This window comes from Gopherus evgoodei, chromosome 15, assembly GCF_007399415.2.
Source record: "Gopherus evgoodei ecotype Sinaloan lineage chromosome 15, rGopEvg1_v1.p, whole genome shotgun sequence".
In the NCBI taxonomy this organism is placed as follows: domain Eukaryota; kingdom Metazoa; phylum Chordata; order Testudines; family Testudinidae; genus Gopherus; species Gopherus evgoodei.
This window is the reverse complement of record NC_044336.1, coordinates 19,630,821-19,651,598: the sequence shown is the minus strand read 5'-3', so window position 1 is coordinate 19,651,598 and position 20,778 is coordinate 19,630,821. Positions and strand designations below refer to the sequence as shown.

At 40.0% G+C, this 20,778-nt stretch overlaps 1 protein-coding gene across 1 annotated transcript in view; it reads right to left on the bottom strand.

Annotated features, from left to right (window-relative positions):
• Positions 1 to 20,778, bottom strand: part of ANKFN1 (ankyrin repeat and fibronectin type III domain containing 1) — a 177,886-nt gene that overhangs the window by 49,877 nt on the left and 107,231 nt on the right. The gene's annotated exons all lie outside the window — the stretch shown is intronic.

The window sequence follows — 20,778 nt, the reverse complement described above, 5'->3', positions numbered from 1 at the left end:
AAAAGCTTTTCATAAAAGTACGTTTAAAATGTTTTGGCATGCAAGTTATATTCGGTTAGCATTTGCTCTCATTTAAGCAACTTCCTTTTAAAGAAAAAGCAGCAGCAGGAAAAAGATATTGGGTGCAGGACTTTGGGGTCTGCAAACACAATGAAGCAAGCCTATAAATCAAAATCAGTATAAAGCCCCTGATCCTGCAGATGGATTTGCATGGGTGGACCCTTGCGCCTATGCAGAGCCCCAGGGAATCAATGAAGTTTCACACGAGTGCCAAGTTCTGATCATAGATTCCAAAGGGATCATTGTGATCTAGTCTGACATCCTTTGTAGCACAAGCCACAGAACTTGCCCAAAATAATTCCTAGTGTAGATCTTTTATAAAAAACATCCAATCTTGATTTAAAAAAATGGGCAGTGATGGAGTATCCATTCTGATCCTTGCTAAATTGTTCCAATGGTTAATTACCTTCACTGTTAAAAATTTACATGTTATTTACAGTTTCAGTTTTTCTAGCTTCAGTTTCCAACTAACGGATTGTGTTATACCTTTGCGTGCTGTATTGAAGAGTCCATTATGAAGTATTTGTTCCCCAGATAGGTATGTATAAACTGTGATCAAGTCACCCTTAACCATCTCTTTGGTAAGATAAACAGGTTGAGCTCTTTGAGTCTATCTCAGGGGTTCTCAATCTTTTCTCATTTGTGGACCCCTAAAAAATTTCAAATGGAGGTGCCGACCCCTTTGGAAATGTTGAATGGAGGTGCAGACCCCTTTGGAAATCTATTGTCTGTATATATATGAATTTTGACCAGTCAGTTTTCAGTCTAAATCTTTTGTGGACCGCTTAGACATAGTTCACGGACCCCAAGGAGTCAGCAGATCACCACAGGTTGAGAACCACAATAAGCCACGTTTTCCAACACTTTAATTATTCTTGTGGCTCTTCTCTGGATCCTCTCCAATTTATCAACATCCTTCTTGAATTGCCAATCCCAGAACCGGATTGTATTCCAGCAGCAGTGAGACTGGTGTCAAATACTCTACTCCAATAATCCTATTATCCCTTTTGGCTATAGCATCCCACCAGGAGCTCATGTTCAGCTCCAAGTATTTATTCAGTCATTGCATCCCAGGATAGAGTAAATATGGCCTACTTATTATAATACATCATGTAGCTCTTATTGCAGGAGCCAGCCCACAGAAGATTGTTACCCCTCTTTTGGCCCAAAAGTTGGCCTGAGTGGCTAATAAAACTTTGGGTTCTTGCAGGTTGTTCCAGTTAGGAGGAGAAATGGGATGGGGCCAGATACCTCTGATGCAATCTTGTTTCTTTACAAAGAATGCACAAAGTCCTGTTTCTCTGAACACAGGAGGAATCAAAGAGGAGATAGTTTCTTGACGTATAGCCCCAGAACTCTTTTAGTCAGCACCAGACTGTGCTTGTTTATGCTATGTGCGTAGCTTTCTTCTCTCTCTCTCTCTCTCTCTCTCTCTCTCCCACCAGCCCACCCAAAACAATATCCAGTGAAATCTTCTGTACATGTAGTACTAATTCCTGGGTCGATTCTCAAACATATTTATTTTAGGAATGGGCTTTTATAAAGGAGCATCGACTATCTTAAAAGATGGGTTGGAGTTGCAACCACCAGCTTGATTGATGTTTTTCCCAACCCACAACAGAATGATCCTCTCTGGGCCTGATCCAGAGCTCACTGAAGTCAATAGGAATCTTTCTATTGACTTCAGAAGACATAGGACCAGATCTCTATTCCATATCAGATTGTGTTACATAATCACAAAAGTCACACCGAGCCATGAGGAATTACTAAGTAGTAGCCCATTATGAAAGTGAATCAAACGATGCTGTGTTGACAAATACTTTGCAATTGAAGGGGCTTATCCTGCAGGCTCAAGCAGATGCCGGGGTATCTTTACTCATGTAAGTGTTCCCATTAACTTATAAGAAGTACTCACGAGGGAAAGATTTACAGGATCAGTCCCACTGCCATCACTCTCCCCCCTCCATTCCTTGCAAAAATGAATGAGAACATAAAAATAATATAAAATAGAGTGATGAAGACAAGTTAAATCATTTTTAAAATGAGCACAAGCAAGTGGGGAAGTGTAACTGCTGACAGGAAAATAGCCTATTTTTAAAAAAATTATTCTCTAGCAATGGCAGGTACCAGGGATATAGTTAAGGGCCAGTTACTCCTGGAGACTCACACATCTGGGATTTAATAGCTGTCCACTTCAAAAACGCATCAGACTCATACTTGTGGACAAGCTGTCCTCCTGGACATCTATTTCAACAGAACCTCACGATCTGATTAAAGGTTAGAGATCAGCTTCGTCTCTCAGTTATGCTGATGTAAGTGTCGCGAAACACCATTTGTTTTCTGCATTTACACCAATGTAACTGAGAGATGAAGTTGGTCCAAAGACTTCTGCATGTTAGACCCTCAAAATTCCCCAGAGCGGTTGCTATTTTCAGAGGTTTAATTGTTATCAGCTTTAGTTTTTAAGATCAAGCACTGGATACCAGTCTATTTAGAGTATGCGATTCTCATACAGATCACTGGTAAAGCGGAGTCTGCCCTATTTGGAAAAAAGAAAACAATATTTCACAATATTTTCTGCTCAGCAATTAATTTCCATATTTCTGCAGGATTGCCGGAACAAGAGGCTCATGCCACCTTTCCCTTTTCTTCTCATTCCATCCCCCATGCTCAGCACTCCCTCTTTTTCTGACAGTGCCTTGTGATCTCAGACATTATATGCTAGGTTCTGAAACACTTTAACATTCACTGCTAAGTAAACACTGTTGTTCTTGATTTTGTCCATTTGCCTCTGGCTTTTTTCAGGACACACTTCCCTAGAGTTCCATGGAGTTTTAACTACCTATCTACCGCCGGCTTAAATGGGAGTCATGGGGCTACCTCCATCCGCCTCTATGAACATGTAGAGATTGTTACTGTAAGATGTTGTAGGGGTTTTGGTGTGTGAAGGGTTTAATTATAGCAGTGCCTGTAAGTGCCATTATACTTGATGTCCTGTTAGAGTTTCCACTGTAAACCATGATTTTATAACTCAGCTGTATTAAATCACTTGGAACTGAAGTCTGGTATGCATGCTGCTTGCATGGACATGTTCCCTTACTGCAGTAGAGTACACTGGAGAAGCCAGTTCTAAGCTGCTGAGCATCTAACAAACGGGCTTTCCGTCATTTCAGATGCCTTTTTTCTTCTGGTAAAACAAGATGGTGTCATTTAGGGCCAGACTCTGTGGAACAGCACTTTGCTGCACTCAGAGCAATGGGACTAGAGGCAGAGTAAGGTACTTCTCAGCATGAGAAATGGTGTGTGTCCTGTGTCTGTAAGACAATGCTCGAAGCTGTGAGAGAGCTGACACTAGGGGGCTTTAAGCCACCTTTGAGCCTTTCCAATCCTAGGCTGTTTTGGGGATTGGAGAGGCTCTGGGCATAAATTACACAACCCCAAGAGGACCCAAGGGCTGTAACGCTACCAGAAATCTCTGCCTTGCTGCATGCTGCAGCCCTGTCCTAGCATGCCCTCCTACTCCAGCACATCCCCCGCTTCAGGGCTTACAGGGGAGTCCTTAGAAGGCAGCATTACGTCTATCTTCACCAGTGCTTCGGCCAAGGGAATCCTCCTTCAGTGGGAACCAGGGCTTTTAGGGTCCCTTTACACTGCTCTGCCCGGTTTACCCAGCATGCAGGATTTGGAGCAGGGGTGAAGATCTCAACTAGCTTCAGAACCTAGTCCTTAATACAGTGAAAGCCCTCCAAGTAAGGAGAGTGGCCCAATTTTCATTGACACTAAGGCTCCTTGACACCATTCTGTAATTTGTGCCCCTTTTAAGGCCCCTTAAAAAATGTCAGGGAGGTGTAAAAAAGACCTTCGTTCAAATGAGAATCAGCTCCTGTGTCTTTGTATGTATTCGGAGAGCAACTAACATAATGGTGCCCCATTTCTGCTTGAGACCTCTGGATGCTAATACGGTCATATAATAACAACAATGGCTAATGGCTTGTAGAAGGCTACCTCAAAAAAGAGACAGAGAGCCTCATTATGAGTGCACAAGAGTAGACCTTAAGGACTAATTACATTCAAAACAAAACTGACCAAACAGAACTGCTCCCCGAACTGCAGAATGTGTTCAGAAAAGGAAGCGACGGTGGAGCATCTGTTGAGCAGGCACTCCACACATGCTCCAGAGTCTCTTCCTTTTCAGAAGAGCTTGGGTCGGAGGCAATATGTGAACAGACACAATGAGGTCGCCCAGTCTGTACTGGAGCCTCTGTGGCAAGTACGGACTTAAACGCACTCTGCGGTATTATGACCACCAAATCGAAAGCACTCTAGAGAATGAAGAGGTGAAGATTTTATGGGATCTGGCAATCGTCACAGACCGAAGCGTGCATGCAAACAGGCTGGATATAGTTGTTGCAGAAAAGATGACAAATAAGACCATGTCAACTGAGATTGCCATACCAGCAGACAGAAACACAAAAAAGAAACAAGAAGAGAAGATGGTGAAGTCTGAAGAACTCTGCTATGTAGTGGAACAGTTATGGACAACAAGAACAAAGATGATCCAGTGATTACTGGAGCACTTGGAGCAACCCAGAAGGGTCTGAATGAGCTGCTCAAAGACATGTTAGGAGTGCAAGACATCACCATCAGTGACCTCCTGCAGACAGTGCTCTTAGGCACTGGAAGAACTTCAAGGAAAGTCAAAGGAGAATGAGTGCATCTGAGCACCCAAAATGCAGGAATTCTGCAGAGGAGTTAACAAAACTCCCAACTACCGAATTGTACGGAGTAGGGCTGTCAAGAGATTAAAAAAATTAATCACGATTAATCACGCTGTTAATAATAGAATACCATTTATTTAAATATTTGTGGATGTTTTCTACATTTTCAAATGTATTGATTTCAGTTACAACACAGAATACAAAGTGTACAGTGCTCCCTTTATATTTATTTTTGATTGCAAATATTTGCACTGTAAAAAATATGATGTTTCAATTCATCTAATACAAGTACTGTAGTGCAATCTCTTTATCATGAAAGTTGAACTTCCAAATGTAGAATTAAGTACAAAAATCCCCGCATTCAAAAATAAAACAATGTAAAACTTTAGAGCCTACAAGTCCAATCAGTCCTATTTTTTGTTCAGCCAGTCGCTCAGACAACCAGTTTGTTTACATTTGCAGAAGATAATGCTGCCTGCTTCTTGTTTACAATGTCACCTGAAACTGAGAACAGGCTTTCACATGGCACAGCTGTAGCCTGAGTCACAAGATATTTACGTTCCAGATGTGCTAAAGATTCATATGTCCCTTCATGCTTCAACCACCATTCCAGAGGACATAAGTCCATACTGATGATGGGTTCTGCTCGGTAATGATCCAAAGCAGTGTAGACTGATGCATGTGAATTTTCATCATGAGTCAGATGCCATCAGCAGAAGGTTGATTTTCTTTTTTGGTGATTCAGGTTCTGTAGTTTCTGTATCAGAGTGTTGCTCTTTTAAGACTTCTGAAAGCATGCTCCACACCTCATCCCTCTCAAATTTTTGAAGGCACTTCAGATTCTTAAACCCTGGGTCGGGTGCTGTAGTTATCTTTAGAAATTTCACAGTGGTACCTTCTTTGCATTTTGTCAAATTCGCAGTAAAAGTATTCTTAAAACAACCAACATGTGCTGGGTCATCATCTGAGACTGCTATAACATGAAATATATGGCAGAATGTGGGTAAAACAGAGCAGGAGATATACAATTCTACCCAAGAAGTTTAGTCATAAATTTAATTAACACATTGTTCTTTTAACGAGTGTCATCAGCATGGAAGCATGTCCTCTGTAATGGTAGCTGAAGTATGAAAAGGCATATAAATCTTTAGAGCATCTGGTACACAAATATCTTGTGACGCCGGCTACAACAGTGCCATGCAAATGCCTGTTCTCACTTTCAGGTGACATTGTAATTAAGAAGTGGGCAGCTTTATCTCCCCTAAATGTAAACAAATTTGTTTCTCTTAGCGATTGGCTGAACAAGAAGTAGGACTGAGTGGACTTGTAGGCTCTCAAGTTTTACATTTTTTGTTTTTGAGTGCAGTTAAGTAACATTTGTAAGTTTCACTTTCATGATAAAGAGATTGCACTACAGGACTTGTATGAAGTGAACTGAAAAATCTTATTTCTTTTGTTTATCATTTGTACAGTGCAAATATTTGTAACAAAAATAATATAAAGTGAGCACGGTACACTTTGTATTCTGTATTGTAATTCAAACCAATATATCTGAAAATGTAGAAAAACATCTAAAATATTTAATAAATTTCAATTGGTAGTCTATTGTTTAACAGTGCGATTAAACTATAATTAATCACGATTAATTTTTTGAGTTAATCCCAAGAGTTAATTGGGATTAATTGACAGCCCTAGTACAGTGTCATGGTCAGGATTTGTTGGTGATCTATGGAATAAATTTTAGACAGTAACTGTCCCTTTTATGTTTAAAGATCTTCTATGTTATGAAGGCTATTTGTTTAAAAAAAATCAACAAAACATCCCCATGATGTGGTACTGAAGGATAATAATTTATTAAATAAAGTAATAAAAATAATAATTCATTTCCCCAAATATTCAGAGATCACAGAACGCAAAGAAAGAAACTGGGTAAGAAAAGGGCGTGCATTTTATGAACAGCAAGAAAAGGCTGAGTTCCCTTCCCTCCACAGTCATCACTGTACCCATCAAAACAAAAGAGGAGGTTTTCAAAATAATAAAACAAAGGTGTATTGCAAACAGGTGAAAGCAGTTCTAACAGCTCTGAGCAAACTGTTGTCCTGTGTCTCACACAGTTAGCTGGGGGCATGAGATAAGGGCATATGATTCTTTCTAAAACGCTCACTCGGCATCTGGCCAACATTTTCATCTAGCACTCCCTTGAGCGATTGGCAGGTGCCTAGCTATTGTGTCCAGGGGAAAGTAGCTGCCACTCTAGGGGTGTGACTAGGGGTATGTCTACACTTAGAGCCTGTTTAAGCTTAGATTTTGCTTAAATAAACTGCAGTGAATTGCAAGTTAAAATCATATTACTGCATAGTAAACCTTGTTCTATGGTTGATTTATTCACACAATAGTATTTTTACATAGAATAGTCGCAGTGAAAAGACAGTCTTCACAGTCACTGTAATAATTTATAACTGCAGGACTGCATCCATTGACTTCAATTGACATTTGACGAGGCCCACAATACAGAAAAATACTTCAGGGTAAGGATAATGTGCTTATTGGCGCATCTTCTCAGAGTGCGCTGAGAGCAATTTTGGCAGAAGTTTCATTGCATATATATATATATACTATTTTTTTACTACGTGTTAGCTTACCTGCAAAGCTTAATTGAAATGAATAAATTTCCAGCACCACTGATTTGAATACATCTTTTTTTTTTAGTGTTGTATGAATAAAAGGCAGTGGTATGTTGCAGAAATGCACTTCCTGGTAAGAATACTAGTTGCTGGGATGGTAATATTCTGAGCAGGAGAATGCTTAAAAGGACATGGAATTTTAATGATGCATCACAGTGTCATCCACAATCTGACACATACATGGAAATTAAGAGACTAATGCTCCATTGTTTTATGGCCTCTTTATATCATTTCAGTGGCGCAAAAAGGCGATAAGCCAGATGGAGTTGCTTGTCAAAGAATTCCTCTAGTGTACTGGGCATAGCTGGAATGTAGCCAGAACGTCTATTCACTTTGGCTTCCAAGTAGCTGGAATTTGGACACAGACTGCTCAGCCTGAGAATAGGGGACACACAAAAATCACTCAAAACCACCTTCCGCCAAGCCCCATTCTTGCACTGAGTACAGCTTGGTAGGACCAGAGAATCGTGGGCGTCATTTGGGTCTTGATCCTGCATCCGCTCAGGTTAATGGCCAAACTCCCATAGACTTCAGAGGGAAGCAGGGTCTGTTCCTTACTTGTTAGAGAAAGAGACCGGGAATTAATATTTTTGGGTCTTATTTGAGACTTCGATTCCAAATAGTTTCCCCAGGCTCTTCCCCACCATTGTACTCCAAGCTCTACCCCCTTCCTGTTCAGTTCAGTTCCCCTGACTCACTTTGTATGCAAAACAAACAAAAAAAATATGTTCTTAACTTGGGTTAACAACTCAGGTTCAATTCACAGTCAAGATAGGGCAGCTTGGCTTTTAATTCAGGTTAGCAGCTCTGGTGAAATTCTGCAGGGGTGCCGAGGCAGAACTTGGGCTGTTAACCCGAGTTGCCATGTCTTCACTGCTATTTTAATGCGAGTTAGCTAACCTAAGTTAAGACCACTCTTCCTGCCCCCAGTGTAGTCATACAGTCTGGGCCTTAATTCACCATTGATTGCCCTGCACTTGATGTGGCTTTTCACATCAGTGCAAAGGAAGGGCAAAACACCACCAGATCAGAAGTTCAGCACTTTGCATTCACTTTGTACTGGGATGCAGGGCAATGGCGAATCAGATGCTTGGAGACAACTTGGATGATGGAGCACATCGGGCCTGGGCTATGGTGTACCAAAGCAAAAGAGCAAGTGCCAGAGCCGAGGACCACCTACTGAGAATGCTCATCCTGATTAAATCAAGACTGTTAGCTGGAATGCCTCAGACAGCCTTGTCTGTATCTGAGAAACTTTCAGTGATGTAACTTGCAAACCCCTCACGTTGATGTGCTGCCTAGTGAAAGGTGGGGCCTATACTGGTAAGGCTTGGACCAAGGGCTCTGGACTATGGAGGTCTGACATGGCTTTACTGCAAAAGGACTTTCCTGGATTCAATTTGCAACTGATATTGCAACTCACATGGGGCAATGAGAGAGAGAAGCCAGTGTTATAGGACACCATCCAGTCTGAGCTGCAATATAGGGCAGTAACAATACTGTTAATAATCCTGCAGTTCCTAATGAGGCCAAGCTAAGAAGTGGCTCTGTCTGTGGAAGTGTCCCATGCAGGTGATCCCGTTGTTTTGCTGAAGTGAGGCTGACCGTTACATGGCTAATAGCCTCTAACTCTTCACTGTTTCTTGTTCCCTTCTTCAAACGTAGAATAAAAGTTACTTTCCTACGAATTTTGTCTCTTTTTCCATTTAACAAATATTTGTTTCTTCCCTTTCTGTTTCATGGTTTAGATTGTTAGGCACAACATTTTCAAAGATGGCTGCACAGACTTGGGGTGTGCACTGTATTGCTTAAAAATATACCCACAGAAGCAGTGAGAGGGCACTAAATATTGCTTTTAAGTAGGTCCTACATAAACAATGGCCATTGACAAGTTTTTTTTTTTTAACGTTGATTATGGAGGGGTAGATTGAAAACATAAAATAAAATACAAGATGGCAACATTTTTAAGGTTGGTAAAATTAAAGCTCTAAACAACACGATGATAGGACTTTAAGAAAGAACAAAAGACCGTCTACCCTCAGCATTTTAAAAATGTGATGGGTCTGACTTGAACCCACAAAAGCAGAAGCATAAATATCTACGGATGAAGAGGGTCCTTTATAAGAGCTCAAGAACAAGAGCTGGTCTTATAGACTGTAGCAGCTGAGTTGTAGGATACTTTAGTGCTGCTGGGTGAATTAAGGATGGAGCATGCTCCAGCCCTGTTCTCAGCACCCGAAAGGCCTGCTTTGTCTTGAACACTGAATGTCCTTGCTGTTGCGGGTTTCTATCTGACTCTTAACATTATGTCAGAGCAGGGGTTTTTTGTATCTAATATATTGGTGACTATGTGTTTTTAATGAAGGTGCCCTGTATTCCGGAGCTAGCAAATGCATGGTGTGTAGCTGCGGTTGCCAAGATAAGTAGTAATTTTTAAATAAACAGCAGTATAAACAGTTACATAAAACTCATGTAAATTGCTGGCACATAATTTTAGACTGGCTTATGTTATGTAACCTACTTTTAGCCAAGATTTTTTTTCTTTTTTTTTAAAAATACCCAATTCATGCACTTTACAGTTTAGAACAAGGGATAGGCTTCTTGTCACCTGTTTCTTTCCCACCACTCCCTGTTTTGGGGGCAATGTGCAGAGTACAGGGCAGCTCACCAGAGGGATGGACAGACAAGAAATACAGTGAAGGTAATAAAACATCTCGCCCACCCCAATCATTGATTTATTCAGGAAAGGGGCAGCTTTTCCTGAATAAACAGAAAGCACAAGCCACAGCAGAATTGGTCACTTCTCTTGGCATTTGTTTCCTCATTCACACTTAAATTACTCACCAAGTTGCTCTGTGGTTTAATTAGATCCAAAGATTTGATTTATGTTGGGACCAAAGTATTGCAGCCCTGGGGGACTAAACTATTGTGTGCCACAGCCAGAGAATAGAAGGGAGCAATGTGCTTCAGTACCAGAGGCCTATGCAACAGCATGGCGTTGATTAAGTGAGAAATACCCAGATGATCCAAGCAAGTGACCCATGCCCCATGCTGCAGAGGAAGAAGGCCTCCCAACCCCCCAGCATAAACATCTCCTGATCTGGGAGGAAATTCCTTCCTGACCCCAGATCTAATGATCAGATTAACTTTGAGCATGTGAACAAGACTCATCAGCCAGGCATCTAAGAGAGAGGTTTCTCTGTACCACTTCACAGCACTAGTCTACTCCATCCAGTGTCCTTTCTACAGCTGCGGCCAATCTTTGTTGCTTTAGTTTCTTCAGACTTAGGCACAATTTTCACTTTCCCCAACAAACACTTGGTATCTTTGTCCAAATTCTCTAAAGAGCATGGGGTGGGGAGATAGGGCTATCTTTTCACATGCAATTTACTAGGGGCCTTAGCGTAAGTGTGATTCTAGCCCAAAGGCAACATGTCTTAGAAAAGCATAACTGCTTCAGGCCCCAATCTTACAACCCCCTGTTCACAGGGAATAGTTTTGACTCAAGCAAGCAGTGCCACCAAAGCCATGGGGATGGTGCACACGAGTAAGGAGTATGCACATGACTAAAGCATGCATTGTCTGCCTCAGGCTCTTTCTGACCCATCCTACATTCAAAAATCCAACTAAAAAATGAACAGTTGTAAAGACGCAATCACAGAAAAAGGTCACTTCGCTCACATGTGCCCAGCATTCAGGTATCAGAACGTTTAATGGCAACCAAACAAAAGAAAATACACCAACACCCATCAAGTGATATTGTTTGATGCCAGCATTGTTCTTTTAATGCTGCAGTGTTAGAAACGTTAAATTAAAAAAAAAAGTCTTATTTGCCGAGAGCATTAATCGCTTATGTTTAGGGGTTTTATTTTTTCTAAGTTAATCCCTAAATTCTTTTAAAAATGCCATTAGATAGTGGTTAGAGATCAAAGAAATTCTCTGCTCAGCATGGGGGCTGCCTAAGCTGTGAAATTTTACTTTCACCAACAAAAGTACCAGCCTTGAGGTGAAGAAAGAGGATCAGGAGCATTAGAGACAGAAGCAGAGCACTCAGTGAAGATAAAGCAAACACAAACACAGGTCTACTCGCCCAGCGTGTCCCTTGCTGCTTCCTGTACTTGCATGACTTTGAGCATGGGATTCTTCTTCATACAGGAAACATGAGCCAGGCACCGGGATAGGAAAGAACACAAGTGTAGTAGGACATGCAAATGGGGTAGTTCAATGTAATTTGTCAGTTGGCAGGACTATGTGACACCCCCAATATTAGTACAGTAAGGTCCTGGATTCTGCAAACTGAGTTTTTTTGGATGTTGCAAGGTCCACAGAGATGAGCTTGACTGTACAGTACGTTCTTAAAATATTGGAAACTGCAGCCAGGCAAGGAGCTGGTACCAGATTTAGGGGCCTGATGCCAAACACATTGAAATCAATGGAAAGACTCCCATAGATGATTGTGGGCTTTAGATGAGGTGATTAAAATGTTGTCAGACTGTGACATATTTCTAACTTGATAGGGAAGTAGATTTCACACTATTTTTCAGGTCCCAAGCATTTGGCTCAAATCACCCTCTGTTCTGGCACAGTGAGACCTGCAAGAGAAAGGCAGGGAATCTCCATGAGATTCCCCTTCAGAGCGTCCTGCTAAATATCTTCCAGCAGTGGGAGGGGTTCTGGTTCCTGTAAAATTTGCAGGGGGTGATCCAAGGTGTTGGGCGCCCTCACCAGAGCGGCAGAGGCAGGATCCATCCTACAGAGACATTCCTTTGCCACCTGAAAGGCAGGGTGCCCTGATGGAATGAAGATGAGGCTATGACTAAGGAGGGCTTGAGTTCTAATCCTGGTTCTGCCATTGACTTACTCTGTAACTTTGGGCATGTCACTTTAGCTTTCTATCTCAGTTTCCCATTTCCAAAGTAGAGATAATACTTATTCACCAAGACTAAGGGGTGATGGGAGGGTTATTGAGCTAATGTCTGAAGAGTTCTTTCAACATGCAAAATACTTATTATTTATTATTAGGGATGTCCATTTTTAAGGTTATTTTTAAAGGTTTTTAAGGTCAGGCTTGAAGATTAGTCCTGCTTTGAGCAGGGGGATGGACTAGACCTCCTGAGGTCTCTTCCAACTCTAATATTCTATGTTTCTAAGATTAATCATACATAACTCACATGATTAACTAAAAAATATTAATCCTGATTAAAAAAAATTAATCAAAATGAATTGCAATTTTAATCGCACTGTTAAGCAATAGAATAGCAATTGAAATTTAGTAAATATTTTTGGATATTTTTCAATATTTTGAAATATATTTTCTATTACAACAGAATACAAAGTGTACAGTGCTCACTTTATATTTTTATTTCTGATTACTAATATGTGCACTCTAAAAACGATAAACAAAAGAAATAGTATTTTTAAATTCACTTCATACAAGTACTGTAGTGCAATCTCTTTATTGTAAAAGTGCAACTTACAAATGTAGATTTTTTTCTTTACATAATTGCACTCAAAAACAAAACAATATAAAACTTTAGAGCTTACAAGTCCATTCAGTCCTACTTCTTGTTCAGCCAATCACAAATTCAAACAAGTTTGTTTACATTTATGGGACATAATGCTGCCCACTTATTATTTATAATGTTCCCTGAAAGTGAGAACAGGCATGCACTCTTTTGCTAAACATTCATATACCCGTTCATGCTTCGGCCACCATTCAAGAGGACACGCTTCCATGCTGATGACGCTTGTTAAAAAAATAACTTGTTAAATAAATTTGTGACTGAACTCTTTGGGGAAGAATTGTATGGCTCTGGCTCTGTTTTAACTGTATTCTGCCATGTATTTCATGTTATAGCAGTCTCAGATGATGACCCAGCACATGTTGGTTGTTTTAAGAACACTCTCACTGCAGATTTGACAAAACTCAAAGAAGGTACCAATATGGGATTTCTAAAGATAGCTACAGCACTCGACCCAAGGTTTAAGAATCTGAAGTGCCTTCAAAAATTTGAGAGGGATGAGGTGTGGAGCACGCTTTCAGAAGTCTTAAAAAAGCAACACTCTGAGGCAGAAACTACAGAACCTGAATCACCAAAAAAGAAAAGCAACCTTCTGCTGGTGACATATGACTCAGATGATGAAAATGAACATGTGTTAGTCCACACTGCTTCGGATCATTATCGAGCAGAAACTGTCATTAGCTTGGACTCATGCCCTCTGGAATGGTGGTTAAAGCATGAAGGGCCATATTAATCTTTAGGGAATTTGGTAGGTAAATATCTTGTGATGCCGGCTATAATAGTGCCATGTGAATGCCTGTTCTCACTTTCAGGTGACACTGTAAACAAGTCAGCAGCATTACCTCCTGCAAATGTAAATAATTTGTTTGTCTGAACAATTGGCTGAACAAGAAATAGGACTGAGTGGACTTGTAGGCTCTAAAGTTTTATATTGTTTTATTTTTGACTGCAGTTCTTTTGCACACAATTCTACATTTGTAAATTCAACTTTCATGATAAAGAGATTGCACTACAGTACTTGCAATGGGGGAAATTAAAAAATACTATTTCTTTTGTTTATTACTGTGCAAATAAATAAAATAAATAAAAACTAAGCACTGTACATTTTGTATTCTGTTGTAATTGAAATCAATATATTTGAAAACATAGAAAACATCCAAAAATATATAAATTATATTCTATTATTGTTCAACAGCACGATTAATCACAATTAATGTTTTTAATTGCACAATTAATCACGATTAATATTTAATTGCACGATTAGTTATTTTAATTGCTTGACAGCCCTAACTATTAATAATAATAATAATAATAATAATAATAATAATAATAATAATAAAAGTCAAAGCAAATGTAAAAGGTAAACCAACATCTCCTAAAACCCATCCATTTAAAGGTATGATCCTGTATTCTTTGTTTACTCAAAATAAGGACAGGATCAGCCCCTAAGTCTCTGGGTTTCTCATTGCAATTCACTTTGACTGGCTGCTCAAAATGCTCATGAAACACAAAGCAGAAGATCAGAATAATTGATGTGAGTAGTGTTTGGCTGATCAATTACGTTAGTTAATTGTACCTTCATTTAATATTTAACCCTAGCTGGTGGATATTGTCCCAGTTTAGGGCAACAGCCGCTATACTCCATCTCCTGGTCCTGCAAGGGCACCCAACCCTCAGATGTCACCTCTCTTGGTTGGAGACTTATATCTTTCTCAATCCTGACTAGGGTTTTTCCAGGCTGTCCGTCTCTCTGCCTACACTGTGAGTTTCCCAGCGAGTCAGACTCACTAAGCAGGCCTGCTTTGCCTTTTCCTCAGAGGTTAAGAATAGCGTAATTGCCAAAGTTCTTAGGTACCACACAGCTTTTCCTAAGCAAGCACATTAATTCTTAAGGTGAAAGCACTATAGAGAAAACATATACAAACCAATGAAAGAACCCTACAGACATGCTAATATGCTTTCCAGCCACCCTCAACTCCAACCAGGGCTTTGGTAGGAGTCTGTTCAAACCCTACCCAGGGAGTTTTTTTGGTCAATTTCATAACACCCTTTTACTCAGAACAAGCTGACCTATGCACAGATTAGCCTTTCCTTTACGCAGCCTGGGTCTTTGATCTGTAGAGATCGTGAAGAGGTAATCAGCCAGCCAAAGATCTCCTCCTCCACAGAGAGAAACTCCCAAAGACTGAATCTTGGCATAGCTAAAGGGGGTACATTGCATCTCCCCCTCCCCCCTTATCGATTTCCTGCAAAACCCACTTAATTAAAATTTCATTCTTGTCTGGCCCATTGTCTCAAATAGTCCTTTGATGCTCATAACACTCCCAGGGTTTACATTAGCCCTGTCTCCCCCCAGTTATGTTACATACAATCCCACAACACCACATTTTATTTTTACAGTAGTTCATTTACGGTATTTTGGCAATAATATCGATTTTTGCATTTTTACTACAATGAACTCCAAACATACTTAAACTTAATTCAGTAAGGCTGTCCAGAACATTGCAGGAAATTGCCATATCTGTCTTTGGTATCTTTAAACTAGTCCCAAAGTTTAAAAGTACAAATGCTGAGAGGACTTGGAAATAGAAAGGTTTGTTTTAACATGTACGCATTTCTGTACTTGCTGGGCATAAAAATAGAAATCAAGTTGCACAGTTTTGTTAGCTACCGAAATGTAATGTGCAAATAAAATGCCCATGAGACCTAATAAAATGCCATAAATGAACTACTGTAAAAATAAAATACCAGACCACACCTATTCTGCAGCATAAACTTGAATATGTTACAAAGAAATGTATTCTCTTTCATTTTTAATGCAGAAAAGAACTGATTTGGGGATAGAAGGAAAAAGAAAGTTTAAAAACACACAGAAATACTTTGCATGGTTGGTAAACATGGCATAAAGACCAATTTGGATATATGGTGCCATGAAGCTGTGGGTAGACTCAAGTTGGGATGGAGCATTCGCTGCAGCACTTTATAAAAGTTTCATTAGAACGTAATGTTACAGCATCACAATTCTTGGTAAGGGCTCGATCCTATGGGCATGTCTACACTGCAGCTGGGAGCAAGTGCTCAGCCTGGGAAGTTAGAGGCTTAGACTAGCACGCTAAAAATAGCAGCGTGGACATCGCAGCTTGGATGGGAGCTCAGTCTCTCAAGCCGTCCCAGTCCCCTGGGCCTGAGCTCGGGTGTCTAGCCCGAATCTCCACTAAAGGCGCAATGTCCACACTGCTATTTTTGGCATGGTAGCTTGAGCCCTGCTAGTGAGAGTCTGGTCCTGGGCTGGGAGGCTGGCTTCTAGCTGCAGTGTAAACATACCCTAGGGGTTTATGTCAGCATCCTCAGCTCCCACCCACTGAAGTCAAAAGGAGCTGAAGAATGTGTGTCTGACTGACTCCTGAGTGACAACGTTTAATGGGAATGGCTTCATTAGAGAGAGATGTGGACAAAAGCTGTATGTGTCATGTGTAAAAGAAAAAAAGAGCACACATGCAAATTCTACTGATAGACAAATTAAATACAGCTTTACAAAAACTGTTTGCATATGTGCGCTGGATTACCTGCACAGATATACCTACTTTATATTATATATATATATATATATATAAAAAGAGAAAGAACAAGAGGGAGGTTTTGTGTGTGTGTGTAGACCCAGAGAAGTCAATGAGAACATGGATTATTCACAGGAATAAAATATGATGGATCAGGAAAACTCCCTGTGTTCTTTTTACAATCTTAAACTGCGATTTTTCAAGTAAAGATTTTCAAGGGAAGACTCCTAGGCTAGGGTGTGTCTACACTGCACATTAAGCCCAAGCTCTGACTCAGTCTGAGCCCAAACCACGCTTCTGTCCACACACAAATCAATCTGATGGGGTTAGCAAGCACTCAGGACCCAGGTCCTAGGACCCTGCTTGGGGAATAGGTCAGAGGAAAGTCCCAGTGTGAGTCAGGTCAAACCCTGTCATTTTGCAGTGTGGATGGAGCCGAGTCCGAACGTCTATGCAGTGTATAAAATGCACAGGTGTGGGCTTGGTCCCACAGACCCAGATTTACAATGCAGTGTAGACATACCCCCAACTGACCTCAGTGGGCTCTGGATCATTCCCTTAGTGCTTGTACAGGGTAACTGATTGAGAGCCTGGGTCAATGAAGCTCTATTTATCTATACAACGTGTACAATGCAAGCCAATCTGTGCAAGCTTCCCCATTCTGCCACGCTGGGGGTCCCAAACTCTGACTTTCAAAGGGTTTCTCCTCTAAGTATGAAATGGCTTTTTAGTCTTCAAGATCCATTCAGTTCTCTATGCTGAGACTTCCAACAATGGTGTCAAATTGCATCGATTGTGCTGGTAATAGCGACATCTGTTTCTCTGGGAGCAGGGCTGAGCCCAGTAAACTCACTTCACACAGGATACCAAGCCAGCCATTAGATGGTAACAAGTTTTGGCCACTTCACTTCTGACCTGGGCTGAACCAGTGACTTAGAGGTAATTAAAGAAAATTATACTAATGCAAAAAATGTTTGAGGTGAACCACAAATTGCCCTGGAGGAAAGGAGGTATGGAATAATTTTTTGGTCAAAAATTGAGCAAGCAATAGATGCTTTCTTCCTCCTCCACCTCGTCTTGATCTAACATGACTGCTTGACTTTTTCTTTAAGGCTACAAAATTGACATAAAAGAAAAACATACTTTCCAACCAGGCAGAAATCCTAGGAGGGAGTGGAGAAATATTGACAAACAAAAATGTGTAAAATGATTAACCAAAAAATGAATAAAAAGAAAATAGTAACAGGAGATCAGGTGGGCTAAACAAATCATCATCCCCCCAACTCGATGTCAGCTACTTCAAAACCCACCAAGAGAACCTCGTAAGACCTTGTTAAAGGCAAATATTGCTACTGGAAAAACAGCTTGTGAAGCTTGTCATGTGGGCCTTGGGATCTACGTTCATGCAGATGGTAGAGCAGCTCAAATTGCTCAATTAAAGGGTGACTCAGAATCTCTCTCTGTTTCCTACTACAATTTCAGACTTGAATTTTTCAGGTCCGTTAGCTAAATAACTCAACTCAAAAACATAAGCTGCTTCACATTTTTCACCAAAATAAAATGTATTTGTCTAACATGTTTGCTTAAAAATTAATAAGATATACGAAACTCAGAGGTATACACTGAGACTATATTTCATGGTAATTTTTCATTGGTGGTTCATTCAGTGGTTATCTTCTGATATTGTACATGCTCTTGTTTATCTTGATGCCTGGGGATTTTCAAGTACTTCTGACAGGAGATACGCATAAAGTAACACTGTGCAATAAGAGGAGATTATGTAGGCCCGAAATTACATCTGTGTAGGGGAAAACAACCACCACCACCATCACCACCACCAAAAAACAGGCTTAAAACAAAAATAAACGAACAAGGAGAAGTAGCATTTTTTCCAGACTGGCAATACTTTTCCTCCAGTGCAGTTTTTGAATTTCACATTAATCTTTACAATTACCTTTGGTTAATGACGTTGAAAAGTGATTTTCATTGAACTAAATTGATGTGTGCGTGTGAGTGTGTGTAAGAGAGAGAGGTGACACCCATTAAGAGGATTACTTTTTGAAGACAACAGTTATTGAATGTCCTACTTCCAGGCTCCAATGGGACAACAGTGAGGAATACGGTCTTGTCTATGTTGGTGTTATGGTTTTGTGGGGTTTATTTTGCAACAGTATTGTTATGCCAATGTAGCCCTGCTGGTACAAACATGCAGTGTAGGCTGGAACTGGTCAGGAATTTTTCAGTCAAACCTTTTACTTATTGAAATATGCTGAATTGCTGAAGTGGAAACTTTTAAAGGGTCGGGTTCGATGAATTTTTTTACTCAAAGTATATTTTTGAAAAAAATGTTTTGACATTTTCTAAAATAAAAATTCCAGTTTTCTGGTTCAAAAAATTTTTGTTTCCAAATTTAAGGTAATTAGAATTAAAAAAAATGAAATGACTGAGCAGTGTAAATGAAACATTTCAATTGACCTGGAACAAGATTTTTTTTTTTCCCCCAGATTTTTGGTTGGTGAAAATTTTCAAGATTTTGACATTTTCATCCTGATTCGGAGTGGGAAAATATTTTTATATCTTGAAAATCTTTGTTGCATGGGAAAACTGTTTCCCATCCAGCTCCAGTGTAGACACATTGCCTCAGTGTCAAAATAACTGACCCGAACGTGAGTCACCCCAGTTTCAAGCTGGAGGAAGCTGTGCTGGTGCAATTCACTTTTTAACACCAGCTCAGCACATTTACATTAGGGGTTTTTACTGGTGCAAAGTGGTTTATACAGTGTAGGCAAGTCCAAATGTTTTCAGGTTCAGGTGCAAAGCTTGTCCTCAGGGCATGATTAGTCAATCCGAGATTTTTTCCTGATGAGTTAATGTAATCCTTAATATCCTTTTGCTGGGGCGGGGTCTTTCTGGAACTGATACAAATATTTCTCTGTAGCTTGGAGATGATTATTACAATTATTATTATTATTATTATTATTGATTTACGTCATGCCTGTCTCAAGACTCAAAACACTTTATTGAATTACTACATACACAGGAATCATTTCACTTCAGACACTGACATAAGGCAGCCTTCTCTGGAGGGAAACTAAAGGAGCCATTAGGATGGTGGCAGTAACATTAAACGGCAGTCCAGGGTAGGAAGTAAAGAATACCTCAGCTCCTTATAGAAATGGCTTGGCAGAATGCAGTCACAGAACTGGAACCTAGCTGGCTCCCCAAGCTTAACACCCAGCTATCTTGTATGCTTAAATTAAATCTCTTAAAGGAAGTAAATTGGTTTTATGGATTAAAGAGACTACAAAACGTTATTGTCCTTTTATTAGTTAGAAGTCATATAATTAACAAGGAACACCCTGCACACAGGATTCAGATAATGTTCTGATACATGTGTCTGAATCACTTTGAACAAATAGGCACATTGGAAAAAATTATTCCACAATGCAGGTTCAAGCCACATATCAAACATTTCAACAGAAATGACATGAAAAGGGCATTGGCAGCTTGTCAAAATGCCAAGTACCTGAAGCAACTTTAATCTTGATACTTATCCAAAATAATCCATAGATCCATTGAAAAGATCATTATTAGAGTTTGGTAGTGAGGAGGAGAAAGACTACTCTCTCTCCTAACAGTAGTGTATTATTTATGGCCCTGAATCAGGAAAGCACTTAAGTATGTGCTTAGGTGGTTTGCTGAATTTGGGCTCATACTTTTGGCTAAAAGATCCTCAGCTAATATTATCAAACTATCTGTATGGGAACAGTAACTCTTACCTGGTTCTAATCACGAGTGCTCTTTTGAAAGGTTCATTTTAACACAAAGAATTTTGCTCTGCGGTGTAATATATTGTGCTTAATTAATCCCCACAAGTCACCAACAGGAACCATTAATGCTCTTTCTTTTCATCTAACCTTAAATATGCAAGTTTCCTGGGATAAAGGGTTTAAAATGAACATCCTGGGAGAATTCATGGTCATTCTGACCAAGCGTAAAACAGGCAGCAGTATGGATTACTCAAAGCATGAAGGCACTAGGGTGTGAACTAGTCAGATTTAGGAAAGTTATGTCAAGTTGGGTAACATTTTTCCTGTATTCATACCTGCCGAACACAGGATAGAGGCTATAAAACAAATTCAAACTAAACAACTAGGCATGGGGAAAATATCACACAACCTTTGGAAAGTAAGTATTTAAAAAAAATAATCAATTGTACTTGGGAATTTTTGTTATT